Source organism: Alligator sinensis, unplaced genomic scaffold (assembly GCF_000455745.1).
Source record: "Alligator sinensis unplaced genomic scaffold, ASM45574v1 scaffold38_1, whole genome shotgun sequence".
NCBI lineage: Eukaryota > Metazoa > Chordata > Crocodylia > Alligatoridae > Alligator > Alligator sinensis.
This window is the reverse complement of record NW_005842179.1, coordinates 826,853-840,955: the sequence shown is the minus strand read 5'-3', so window position 1 is coordinate 840,955 and position 14,103 is coordinate 826,853. Positions and strand designations below refer to the sequence as shown.

Sequence of the window (14,103 nt, the reverse complement as noted above, 5' to 3'; positions counted from 1 at the left end):
GGTGGTCTGTCTTGCAATCGAGGGGTGGACTGTAATAGTAAGAGCTTTGCTAATGCTAATAGCAAGAGTTTTGTATGCTAATTCCATAGTAAGCCAGCGAAATGGCACATAGCCTCCTGCTCTGTGAGCATGACCAAACCATGAACCTAGGTAGTAGAATGTTGTAATACAGTGGAATGCGGTAAACAACAGGTGTGTTGGATCACAACTCATCCCCAAATTCCTAGCTTGAGATAACTGAATCCCTAGCTCGAGATAACATTATTTACTCCAGACTATATAAGCTGTACATTCTTAAGTTACGAGGGGTTCCTCAGCTCTGGCAAAAGTTCTGACTTGCATGGAGCCCCAGCGCAGGCTATCGCATCCCAGGGATCGGGACACTCCGGGGCCAGGGGAACTATGCGGGGTTGTGGCTGCCACTAGAGCCGATGTGAAGTGACCATCCTCTCTGCTCTATCCTATCGCCTGCCTCTGCCAGTATCCTTAAATAAAGCTTTGCAAGGGTGAGAACAACCTTGAGTACGTCCTTTGTTCAAGTGCAGGGAATCTTCTGAACTGAGTAGTTCATTCTAAGACACACAGTAAACCATGAGTTTTCCACAATTTAGAGAAATAAATAAATGATGTTAGCAAGCACTGTTTCCCACATATTGTACACACACTTTCCTATATGTTACTAGTGCAGTTGTTGGAGTTTTAAAAACTCCACTGTGATTGGATGAAAACTGTGAACTGAATGTTAAAAGGCTTTCAAATCGTGTTGTTACCTTCCAAATCTATATACATTAAATCTCTTATTCTGGAGGCCAGATTCAGAGGTCAGATCATGTGGGTTGGTAGCTCACCCATGTAAAACATTTCAATTGCAGTCTACAAGAGAAGAAATCAGATGGAAATGATGGTCTGAAAGCTTTTGAAGTTGGAACCTGCAAAGATGCATAATCCATAAAGTGAAGATGATGATGATTATGACAAAAGTTTTAAAAAATATTAAAAAATCAAATTAATCTTCCACAGTGAAGCACGGGTTAAAGTAGTATTATGATAACATGTCTTCACTAACTAGATTATACTCACACCTTTAAACTTGGTCTTAGAAATGTATCCTAGAAGCATGTTTGGCCCTCTCATTTCTATTCCATGCTGCTCATCCATGTAGGCACTAATGAAACTACCAAGGGCAACCTTGAGCACATCAAAAGTGACTACATGGCTCTGGATACAAGGGTAAAGTAGACAGGGGCCCAGATGGTGTTATCATTGATCCTACCCATCATGGGTAAAGGCCTGGGTAGAAGCAGATGTATCCTGCAGATCAACACAGATAAGGTCCATCTGACAAAGACAGGGAAGTGTGTCTTCATGTACAAGCTTGCTAACTTTGTGAGGAGGTCTTTAAATTAGGTTCACGAGGGGATGGGATGAACACAAAAGCCCAGAGCCAGGATAAAACCTTATTAAGGGGAGGCAATAGTGGAAGTCTTAGCAATCTTCTCAGAGAGAAGACAAGACAATTAGCTAGATAACTAGAATGTTTACAAGAGAATGCAATAGACTAATGCATGGTGAATATACCGGAAGAATTGGAGGTCCTAGTACATGGCCAGAATTATGCTGTGATGGGGATTACAGAGATGTAGTGGGATAGTTCACATGACTAGAATACTATCATGGATGGGTACAATGTGGGAGAGAAGGCTGAGAGGTGATCTTGTGGCCAACCACAAATTCATCAGGCCGGGGGTGGGGGGGTAGGAAGGAATAGGAGGTGCTCTGTTTACCAGGGCACCCCTTGGAGTAACTAGGAACAATGGCCACTAACTGGCAGAGAGCAGATTTAGATTAGACATCAGGAAGAATTTCTTTACAGTAAGGGTTGCCAAGATCTGGAATGGGGTTATAAGGGAGGTGGTGTTCTCCCCTACCTTGGGAGTCTTTAAGAGGAGGCTGGACATGCACCTGGCTGGGGTCATTTAACCCTAGCCCTCTTCTGGCTGGGCTATTATGATCCCAGCACTAGTTCCTGCCCAGGGCAGGGGGGTCAGACTTGATGATCTACTGAGGTTCCTTCTGACCCAAACATCTATGAATCTATGAATCTATGTTCAGAAATGACAGTCACAGGAAAATAGGACAAAGTGTTGCCTTATATATGGAAGAAATGTACAAACTTTCTGAGGTTCAGTACAAAGCAGAAGGTAGGTCTTTGAAAGCTTCCAGGCGAAGGACATCAGGACAGGGGATGTCATGGTAGACATCTGCTATAGAAACTCAACCAGGAGGAAAAGTGGATGAGGACTTCTTTAAACAACTGATGGAAGATTCCCAGTCTCAGGACTTGGTTCTCTCTTAATTTTTAATTTGCCTGAATTAAATTACTGGAACATCTGCTTGGAGGGAAAAACAGCAGTGCACAAGCAGTCCAGGAAATTTTGGGGGTGTGCTGGACATAACTTCTTGATACATAATATAAAAAGGCCAACTAAGGAGGAAATTCTTTTTGACTTGCTACAGGGTCAAACATAGAAAAATGGGAAATGTGATCATATTACTAAAGAAGAGTATATGAATATCATGTGGGCATGAAGGGAGAAAATTAGGAATGCCAATTTCATGTGAAAAATGAGAGGAAGACCAAAGGAATCATTGGTCTTTTATGGAATGCAGAAGGCAGCCTAGTTATAGATGATCCAGGGAAGGATGAATTATAATAATGTTTTAAATTTTAGCCTTCGCAGATATGGTCAGCTACCAGATGACAACTATGATTAGCATCAAAGATAGAGAAGAAGACAAAGGGTGCCTATACACATGCTCATTCTAATTAGAATGTGTTGGAGCAGTCTTGATTAATTGAGTCTGCTCCATTTTCTAATTAGAATGCTCTAGCATGACTGCAGTGTCAAGTGTATAACCCCTGAAGGTTTAAAAATGGCCATTGGGGCACTTTAAGTAAAGTTCATCAAAAAAGCTTTAGTTAAAGCATCCAGTGGCCATTTTTAAATATGCCAGGGCTTAATACATGTAATGCTGTGATGTTTTAATTAGAGCAGCTCCCTGGGAACCGCACTAGTTAAAACACCTCCCCTCCACCTCCAAGCATTTATATAGACACCCAAACAGCCTAGAGTAGCAGAAGAATGGGTTAGGGATTACTTAGAGAAGCTAGATATTTTCAAGTCATCAGATCTACCTAGGACAAGCCTAGGGTACTGGAAGATTTGGCTGAGGTAATTTTGGAGCCATTGGCTATTATCTTTGAGAACTTGTGGAATCGAGGTGAGGTTTTGGATGATTAGAAAAGGACAAATAAGTGTTCATCTTTAAGAAAAGGAAGGAAAAGGATCCAGAGACTTACAGTCTGACTTCAATAGGCAGTCTGACCACAATACCTAGAAAGATCATGGAGCAAGTCCTCAAGGACTCTGAAGCACCTAGATTAGAACAAGGTGATCGTCATGAAGGGCCATCATGGATTCATCAAGACCAACTCAATTTCCTTCTATGAGAAGGTAACAGGCTGTGTGGATGGGGGAAGAGCAGTCATATACTTTGGCTGTCATATACTTTGACACTAAAAAGGCTCTTAACACTGTTTCCTACAGAATTCGCATTAACAAGCTAAGGAAATAGAGACTAAATGAAAGTACTGCAAGGTGGGTATGTAACTGGCTGGTTCATAGTCTTTAATGAACAGTCTGACTCACTGTTTAGCTGGGAGGTGGGCTCTCCAGGGCTCTGTTCAGGGTCTGTTTAATATTTTCATTAATTATTTGAATGTTAGGATCAAGTGCACAAAAAAATAGCAGATGACACCAAGTTGGGTAGAATTGCAAATACTCCAGAGGGCAGGGCCACATCTATCACTTTTTCATTTGTACATCTGGGCTTTCTTCTAGCCTGCCCCTCTTCTCCCTTGGCTTATCACTAAGCCTACCACCCTTTCTTCGTCCTCTGGTATGTGCTATCAGAAATATATAAATTAATGATGACATGATTTGGAAATGAAACTACTTTTGTAGTAGTATTACACTATAAACTACTTTTAAAAAATCTATTTATAGATATAAATGAATGCAATTGCCCATATAAAAACAAGTGCATGATTTACTGTATTATCAGCACGCACATCTCTTCATAACTTGTTATCTGTTACTTTTCTTGCGCTGTTAGTTCCTTCACTCAAGAGCCATGCTGAATATGTAGGCACCAATCCAAGCAGTTCCAGTCTTGATTTTTGCCTCTGAAGGCTTACATAAAACAACTATTAGCAATGTCTCTAGCTAGAGATAGAAATCATATTCTGGAGTCTCATTATACGTTCCTTTAGTGTTTAAGTTGAGTCTGACTGTCAGGGGTAGGTGCTATAAGGCCTAGGCCCCCTCTGGCCTGGCATCTTCCCAGAGAATTGTCAGGATGTGGAAGGGATGACACTATCCCCCAGGTGCAGTCTGATGTTATTTTCTCGTCCGCCACACCTTTTATCTTCCTTCAATTAGGGAGCTGGTTCTGCTGGGTGATACATCGGGGTCTATCGAAGGAATTTCTTTGTAGGTCTCCTCCTCCCCTACACCACACCCCTACCACTTTCTTGATGCTACTGAGCACTCTTATCTTGGACAAAATCCCCATGGGCCATGTACGACAGACCTATCTGGGTCACCTGGAATCTATGTCACATCTGTCTGTTGGGCCCCAACGAAGCCCCCTCAGTGGGGCGATCTAGATTTTGACCAGTAGTTCAACAAGGTTCATGCCCTATCATGAGTTAACTAACAGGGTGCCAATGTGAACTCACATCAATTAATTTTAACACTCTCAGAATGAACAAGAATCAATCTGACAGGCATGCATTGTCTTCAGGGTCAGTTCTTACCTCTCCATAGTAAATTCCCTTTTTTAACAGTCCTACAGAGAATCAAAAGTTTAGATCAACTCAAGTTTCTTCATTTATCTGGGGTGGATCCCCTATTTCTTTGATCTGATTTTGTTTTGTTCTAGCTAGATTCACCCACACTGATTGGACTCCCACATGTGAAATTGCTACAAGCACAGCAGACCAGCTCTGCCCTGCATTCCGAGTGCTCATCAATCCCACGCAGGCTTTGATTCCCAGTCATCACCACTGCATCTCAGAACCTTTCTGCAGTGCATTATGTGGTATGACTAACATCATAAATGCTGCTGCTGCTTCTCCTGTTTAACTCAGACATTCTTAAGCATAGCTATATTTTTAAGTTCAATTAAAATCAGTTTTAAATTTGTGTAGTTCAACAAGCAGAAACTCTTGAGTTAAAACTCTTAAATGGGTTTTAATTGTCATTTGTGATCCTGCTAAAGGTATTAAGAAATCAGAAAAAGAAGTGATGATTTGAAAAGGACAGTTAGTTTCTAAATAAAATTTAAATGTTGAAGCTGTTTTCATAGAATCATACAAACAGAGCTGGAAGGGACCTCAGGATGTCATCTATTCCAGCCGCCTACTCAAGGCAGGACCATCTATGACTAAATCATCCTAGTTATGTGCCTATCTGACCTGCTTTTAAAACCTTCCAAGGATGGTGATACTCCTCTAGATAGCCTGTTCCAGTGTTTAGTCATCCTCAGGAAATAGTATTGAATTTCAAGGATTTTTTTAAAGATGTTCTCACTGGTTACATTATCAAAACAGCTGGTAAAGTGTTTAATTTATTCAAGCCTGAAATAAAAAAAAATCATTACAAATTACACTAATTATTCATGAGGAAGGGGTACACAAAAATATACATATATTTTAATTACTTAATTACAAGTCTTTAACTGAAAATAATTTGAACAGCTTATAGTAAAAATTATCTTTTCCCTTAAAGAAAGAGAGCCAAAAGATGAGTTTGAAAGATGTACTGTTATGCAGACAACAAATAAATAAACCAAGGTAATTAGCTTTTCTAACTCTGTCCAGAAGTATCCTATATTTTGTTAATAAAAAACAAAAAAGACCTCTTGCAGCTGCCCCAGGTATCTGGTTGTCACAGCAGAGGTAGACTCTTATTTTTGTTTTCTTTTTCTGTGCTCCCAAAGTATTGCATCAGTACTGATCATTTTGTATTGTTCATCAGGTCATACAAACCATGTGTAGGAGCAACGCACATTTTGTTAGTCATCCACAAGGTAGAAAATTATTCTTTCCTTCTCTCCATTTTACTTTCATATCATGTCAGTTATGCAAGATGACAAACTCATTATAAGAGCTGGTCAAACATTTTCAGTTTTTATAACCCTTTCATTTTTCTTGCTAAAAATGTATTTTCACAGGCATTGTCTCCCACACCCCTCCCTCCTTCATTTTATTATTATTTTTTGTTCAAGAAACTAAAATGTAATTTTTTGGGCCTTTTATCTGAAAACAAAAATTTACCTTTACCAGAAAGAATCCTCTCCATTAAAGTATTCAAATCTGGGATTGTCTCAAGCATGAGCATGATCTTGGAAACATGAAAATAAGAAACCATAACATCCTTACATTTCCTGGCAACATAAATCACTGCAAAGAAATGACTGTCTCAAATATATCTGATGGACATCATTAAGCCAAAATCTAGTTTTGTATTGCTTTTGTCACAAATAATAGTAAATACCACTATATATGCTCCAATTATTAAAGCAAACACATAACTAAATATTTCCTGTAATAGATAACTATGTGTTTTGTACATTGCCAGCTCTTCTTATACAAAAAATACTATCATAATGTTATTTTAATCTCACATAACGTCACACGCACACATTGTAATAGGGAACCATAGCCCTGTTACTAGGAAGCAGAATGTGCCCTTTTAAGGCCAGAGTTTTCAGCCTGCTAGCAGAGCAGGGGTTAAAGGGTAGCCCTGCAGGATGGGGCTATCACATGACTGTGTGAGAGCTCAGTCCAGAGCTATATAAGCCCTGGACTGAGCTAGCCAAGGTGGTGGGTGTGGGCATGGGCGTGGGCACGGGCATGGGCATGGTAATGGGCGTGGGCGTGGGCGTGGGCGTGGGAATGGGCTGTGGCATAATGTAGGCTCCTGAAAGCTTCAAGAAACTGGGAAGCAGTCCTGCAAGTGAGATCACCAGGCAGAGTGACCCAGAGATGTGGAGCCATGGGTAAGCAGGCTAACTGCCTCTATTATTTGTATTTGTTATAGCCCAGGGGCTTAGGGTTTGTGTTGTAGTTTAAACTGGTGGTTTGCAGATGAAGTTATAGGGGAGGTAGAAGCCTTGGTGCCCAGGGGGGTGCAACTACAGGGGCCAGAAAATCTGGCACCACAGGGGTGCAGCTGTAGGGGCTGGAGAGTCCTGTGCCACAGGGGTGCAGCAATAAAGGCCCAGGGGCCCAAAGATGAGAGTAAGATTGGTTGGAGCTAGTACCTCAAAGCTGGGTCCAACACAGTGGGTCTAAGCTAGATGATTTAGCTACATAAAAAGGGGCAGATGCTGAGTTGGCTGAGACTCCAACAGAGGAAGCAGTATGCATATAAAACCCGTGAGGCATAGGGCATGGTAAAGGGGTGGTATGGAGCCAGCCCTTAAGGCCGGAGCTCCTCACCTCTAGGTGTTTGAGAGCAAAGACCACATCTGGGATGCCCTGGGGCTGGCTTCCTTTTGAGAACACAAAGAAACATCCAGACGTGGCAGGAAATGAAGGGGAGTCTGTTCCCAGAAGCAAATTCAAATAAAAAGAGTATCTGGGTTGCCTCCAGGGGTTCTTGAATGCCTCTGGGGATGGCACCCTGTTACACATGTGCTTAACTCTATACACAAGAGTAGTGCCATTAACTTAATTGATACTACTCATCTGTGAGGGGATATATAGCTCCACAAATATGCACAGAAGTGAGCAAATATTTATTTTTGTTTGTGTGCATCTTTCCCACCAGAGAAGAGGGCCACAAACATTTTAAATCTCTGGAAACATGAGGGAGCTTCTATAGAATTTTCTACAGAAAAAATAAAGCAGGTCAAAGAAATTAGTATTCTGGGAGTCTTAGTTGAAACCTGGGGCACAGAAACTTCCCTTCATGGGAGATCTGGGGGAATTTTTTTAAACTAGCATTGTGTCAACCAACCCTAAAATCATGTCAGGCCAGCACTGCACACCTGTAGCATAAGAGCCTCTTGTTTTAAACTAATAAAAGCAACACAAGAGGGAAGATTGCATTCAGGGTCATTGTGAGATCCTTCTTCTTCAGCTGTATCATCACAAGATTGGTCCCCTTGCCTTTGACAGGACCTGAGGGGAGGGAATGGAGCCTTAAAGGAACCCAAGATCTCCATTGCATATGGAGGGGAGAAGATTCACATCTGGAAGCCCTGCTGGGGGGAAGGGGGGCGGAGGTGGGGGGAGGATGCTCTTCTGAAGAATGAAAAAAAGAAGTTTTGCTTGGAAATTAAGTTGTAGAGGTCATGGCACCTATTTTTCCTCTTCTGTTTCTCAGACCTCTTGGAACCAAATAGTAAGGCAGTGGGGTGAAAAAGAGATGAGGTGATGGCAGATTATCTAAATCCAGATTATTTACATTGCACTCCAGCCATGGGACTCTATCCATTATTACAATATCTTCTGTCCCTCTGCGATGGCCTTCATAAAAAATTAAGCTAAAAGTATTCTGCATCACCACCGTTCCTGAGAAGGAAATGTATTTATCTGATAAGTATTTCTAAAATTAAGGGTAATAATTCATGAGAAATATAGCAACCCTGATCAGACTCCACCTAAACAGCACTAATAGTTTTTAGGCATCTAACTCTAAATTCAATCCTATTCCACCTTGCCTGAGTCCAGGGTTTTTTTTCATGCAAAATACATGAAACAGCATTGAGCTGTTTCATGTATTTTGAACATGAAAAAATTAACAGCATTGAGAGGAGGAAACAGAACAAAAGTTTCCTCCCATTCAGAGAAGTGCCTGCCTCATTGATTTAGTCAAGCTCCATCTTGCTTGTCTTCTTCAAGCTACAAAATTGGCATTCCCTTCCATGCAGTGGGCCAACTAGGAACATAAGAACACAAATATCATTTACTGGGTCAGCCTATGGGTTCATTTAGCTTAGTATTCAGTCTCACACAGTGGCAGTGTGGATGCTGTAAGGCAGAGCTTTCCAAACTGTGTGCCGCGACACATTAGTGTGTCGGCGGCAGTGTGTAGGTGTGTCGCGCGAAATGCAGAAAATTTTGCGGAAGGGCACCGCGGAGCTCCCTTACTCGCGTCTGCTTCCCTTGGCCCCTCCCCCAGAACTGAATTACTGTGTCGCGAAATGATGCATGTCTAAAAAGTGTGTCACCAACATGAAAAGTTTGGAAAGCTCTGCTGTAGGGGATGGTGAGCGGGGGCTGTCCAAATTCTTCCACTCCCTGCTCCTCTGCCATTACAGCTTCCAACAATTGCTTTATGTCCTGTCGTTCTAGTATTTTGAAAGATAAATAATGAAACCTTATACACTTTCTAGTCATCATTTAATATTTTGTAGACTTCTATCATGTCATCCCTCAAGCATCTCTTTTCTACTCTAAAGAGTTCTATCCTATTTTGTATCTTTAAACATGGAAGCCCTTCCTTACCCTCATTATTGTTGATGCCCTTTTGTAGTGGATTGTCTCTCCTTTAGCCTGACCCAGGAGTCTGGTTCCTTATAAAGGCCAGTTGGCTCTTAGTTCCAGTTTCCAGTCCATTTATTTTACAAGTGGAAACCTTGTCCCCGCAGCAAACAAAGCAAGCAACAGCATAAACAAATGAGCAAATTACAAACAAACATAAAACCACTGGTCTTTCCTCAGACTTCGAGACTTCTGACCTAATTCCTTTATCAAGAATAGATGTCCTAGCACTGGCTAATCTTCCAAGAAACTTCTCTCATTTGTGACTTAGTGGGTGCATCTATACCTGGAGGTTCTTGGCTAGAGGGTCCTGCCTTTCTGATCAGGGTCAGACCAATAGCCACATTTGGGCTCAGCTCGGTTATCTCAGTGCATCAGCCTAGAAATGTATTTGAATCTTCATTAGGATGTTTCATAGGAAGTACTCATTTGAGATAAATGGGGCAACTTGCACATTACTGGTATAAGGACATGTTCGATAATGAGCTCTGGCTGCTACTACAGTCACTGCAGCTTTTGACTCTCATGTGTTATATGGGAGGGTAAGAAAGGGAGGAAGAGACTCATTCTGACCAGCTCCAGCTTCTGTACAAGTGACCAATGCATCGAAAATTGACTTGGATTGTGCTCAGGCCAGAGAAGGCTTTTCCTTTTAGCAAAAATACCTTACCTTTCCCAGCTAAAAACCTCTCCATGCAAATATTGAAATCAGGGATTTCCTCAAGGGTGATGACAGTCTTGGAAAAATGAAAAAAGGAAACCAGGACATCCTTTGGGTTCCTGGAAACATATATAACCTGCAAGATGAAAGGAACCACACTTTCATATACATTACAGAAAACCCTTGAGGTTACTGAGCCCTGGTTCCCATACCAGGGGCATTCCTCTATGAGAAATAAAGACAGTAGAACAGGCAAGCATGCCGGAGAAGACAACAAACCGCAGAAACCTGCTTCAGCTGGAGACCCAAAGGGCACTGTAAGAAATTGACATTGTTCTAACAGTTCTTGTGGAAGAAACAGGCTTCACTCTATTGTTTGGTCACAAAGTTGTCCGAGACCTTTATTATACAAGCAGCTGCTGGGGAGAGCACTGAGTTTCCTCCCCAGAGCACAGAGCTTCCTCTTAGCAGTCCCACATGCCCCCTCCTCCCCCGCCCTCCCCAACAGACAATTGAAGCAAGCCTTTTATATGTTTCAATTCAGGTCACATGACACAAGATATAACAAGTCAAAGAAAAACTGGTTTGAACCAGAAAGCTGCAAGAGGGCATAGACTGTGGTTTGACCTATTGACCTCATAAGTCTACTCAGCTCAACAAGGGAAAAGGGCGAGAGAAAGAGCAGATGGCAAAATAGGTGGGGAAAAAGCAATCATTAGCAAATAGCGCACTAATTCAAAGAAGTCAGCAGAAATTAAGGCCTGGGGTTTTCTTCCACAAGGGCAATAAAAGAAATTGACATTGTTCTAACAGTTCTTACCCTTCCTTTCAAAACCATGGTAGGCTATCACTATTCACAGCAAGCATGAACAGATCTTAAAGGAAAGCACCCAAGTGGAAAAAGACAGCATGAACCTATGCGCCCTTTCCACATGAGCTGAATCACCACCCAGACCATGTCTTCATCTTCAATGAGTTCTTAGGGAAAGGAATGGAGTCTTCAAGGAACCTGAACACCCCTAATAATCACAGAGGGGACTTTCTCCTTGGAAAGGGCTTTTGAAGGAGATTGGAGATGAGAGGTTGCTAACTTTAGACTTCTCTGTATTCATTTTAATTTCAATTAAGAGATCGCATCACCTACTTTTACTCTTCTGTTCTTCAGACCTCTTGGACCTAAATAGTAAGGCAGGTTGGTGGAAAAGAGACGTGGTGAAGGGCAGTTGGCATAATCCAGTTTATTCAAATTGTATTCCAGCCATGGGACTCGATCTATTACTTGAATATCTTCTGTTCCATCCCGATGGCCTTCATGAAAAATTAAGCTCAAGATATTCTGTCTACACAGCTCCTAAGAAAAAATGTAATGTGTATGAATTTTTGTTTCTTGCATTTATTGTATGTTTCTTGCATTTTGAATAACTTTGTTAAATTCATTTAATTTAATTTTTATATTTAAATGTAACTAAAACTCATAAACACATCATAAACAAAGTCACTTCAAAACTATGCTTAATTTTATATTATGAAAAGCCAGATCCAGTTAAGGGCTTATTATATATTAAGCAACCGAGGCAGCAACTTATCCCAGCTGGGAAAGGCTCACCTATCACTTGTCCACACCCAAAATCCAAATTACACCAGTCACAATGCCCAGGGACCACTTTTAAACACAATAGAAACTGCAGTCTCAAAAGTGGCCTAAGATAATTGCTCCAATGCAATGTTGAAATTCTGACAAAAGCTGTCCCTATGCATAGTTATAATGGTAAAGAAGGGATAAATAAAGACCTCAGACCAAAAACAGTTTCTTCAACCTTTAGGAAGATGATATAAATCTGACCTGATTTGGGATATGTAACTAGGAATACATCACTGTCTCAGATTTCAAACTCCTTCAGTGAATCAATTAATTCAGGTGTAACATAATCAGGGTGGAAATAAATCCCTTTATATTTGAACAGATATTTTTCTGAAGGCTCCATTCTTAAATAGTCTTTTCTTGAAGAAGCTAAAGAAAGAGAATATCAGCTTATGTTATTTTTCATTTTAAGTCATCTCTGAAGACAAAAATTTTCTTACAACATAAAACATGTTCTCCAAGGAAAATTCTGTGTAATATATTTCTGTACTAGGAAAGACTGGCTTAATTGTATTTGTATTTTATTGTACACCAGTAACATTTAATGGCTTACCTCACTTCCCTCAGAATCCATTTAAACAATATGTCAGGGCTACTCCCGGAGCTTATCAGAGTCTAGTGTTTTCTAAGAACCATGACTCATTCCTCATGCAAAGCTAGAGGAACGAACCTACATTAAAATGAATGTTGTAGCTGTAACATTGTTCATGCCTTTTATTATTGTTATGTGTCTGATACGTATTCCCCTTACTCTTGCCTGCTCCATCACTCCTATTTCATGCAGGAGAAATGACCTACGTGATATAACACCTAGACTCACCACAGCCAATCCCTGAAGCAATTCCAAATTACCATCTCCATTGTGTTTTACAAGTCAAAATGGCTTTTATTTACATAATTCAACTCCTTAATCCAGAGCTTTCCAAACTGTGTGCCGCGACACATTAGTGTGTCGGCGGCAGTGTGTAGGTGTGTCGCGCGAAATGCAGAAAATTTTGCAGAAGGGCACCGCGGAGCTCCCTTACTCGCGTCTGCTTCCCTTGGCCCCTCCCCCGGAACTGAATTACTGTGTCGCAAAATGATGCATGTCTAAAAAGTGTGTCACCAACATGAAAAGTTTGGAAAGCTCTGCCTTGATCTGTGGTGTCATCCCTTCTGCCTGATCATAGAAAACTATTTCAGGCCTAGATTTCAATACCCGAGAGCATTGATGGAGAATAACCTCAATCAATACAAATGAATTTCCCTCAAAATAACAACAAATATAATAATAAAAAATACCTTTAAGCTTTTATGTAGTGATCTTCATCATTAGAACTCAAAAGACTTTGTTAATGAGATCTATTCCATTATCCTCATTTACAAATGGGGATAAGACAAAACACTCATTTAATACTGCTGAAGAATTTTTAGCAACATCATTTACCTTTCCGGCTGTCCCAATAGTCAGACACACAAGTGCAAATCCTTTCTTCCACCTGAATGAATGATGTTGATATTCAGATCTAGAAACTGGCAAGTGCTCGTGTAGTACTTTCCAACCAACTGGGGAGAAACCTGACTGGAGGTTCATGCCTCTATTTACCCTTTGCCTCTTACACTTTTCCTATCTTTGAACTGAAAAGTTAACCCTAGTAAAAGATTATATGACATTATAAGTCCTAGAAATGTGAAGAGAGGTATAAAAGCTGTATATGTAAACCAAATACAGAACATAACTTCCCTGCACTTGCCTGAATGAAATAACAATAAAATTATTAGACAGACAGTTTGGTAGCTTCCACTTGTGTTCTAACCTGTCCAGGACAGCAGCACGCTCAAGGAAGATTGGGAGAGATGGAATGAATGGAGTACTCTAAACCTGGGTAAGCAACATTTTTGGCTGGAGTGCCAAAAAAAAGGTAATGTCTACTTTGTAAGGTTTCGGAGTGCTGGCATGCCAGAAAAACAAAACCAGGGCGCAGTACATGGCAGGACACACTGCATATTAATATAGTTAATAATCATAAATTTTGCCTTTTTTTACAGTAAATACCAGGTTTTCTAAAAATTCTAAACCTGGTGACAGTAAATAAAACTCTTTATACTACCTTTGTGGTTGTGTACCCTTTTTTTTTGTTAAGCATGTTGTGATGAGAGAGTGAAAAAAGAGAAAAAGAGAAAGAAGGGAAAAAGGGGGGAGAG

General features: G+C 40.8%; 1 pseudogene; it reads right to left on the bottom strand.

Moving 5' to 3' along the window:
* Positions 1-5,657: 5,657 nt before the first annotated feature.
* On the bottom strand, positions 5,658-12,262 carry LOC112550689 (annotated as a pseudogene).
* Positions 12,263-14,103: the final 1,841 nt, after the last annotated feature.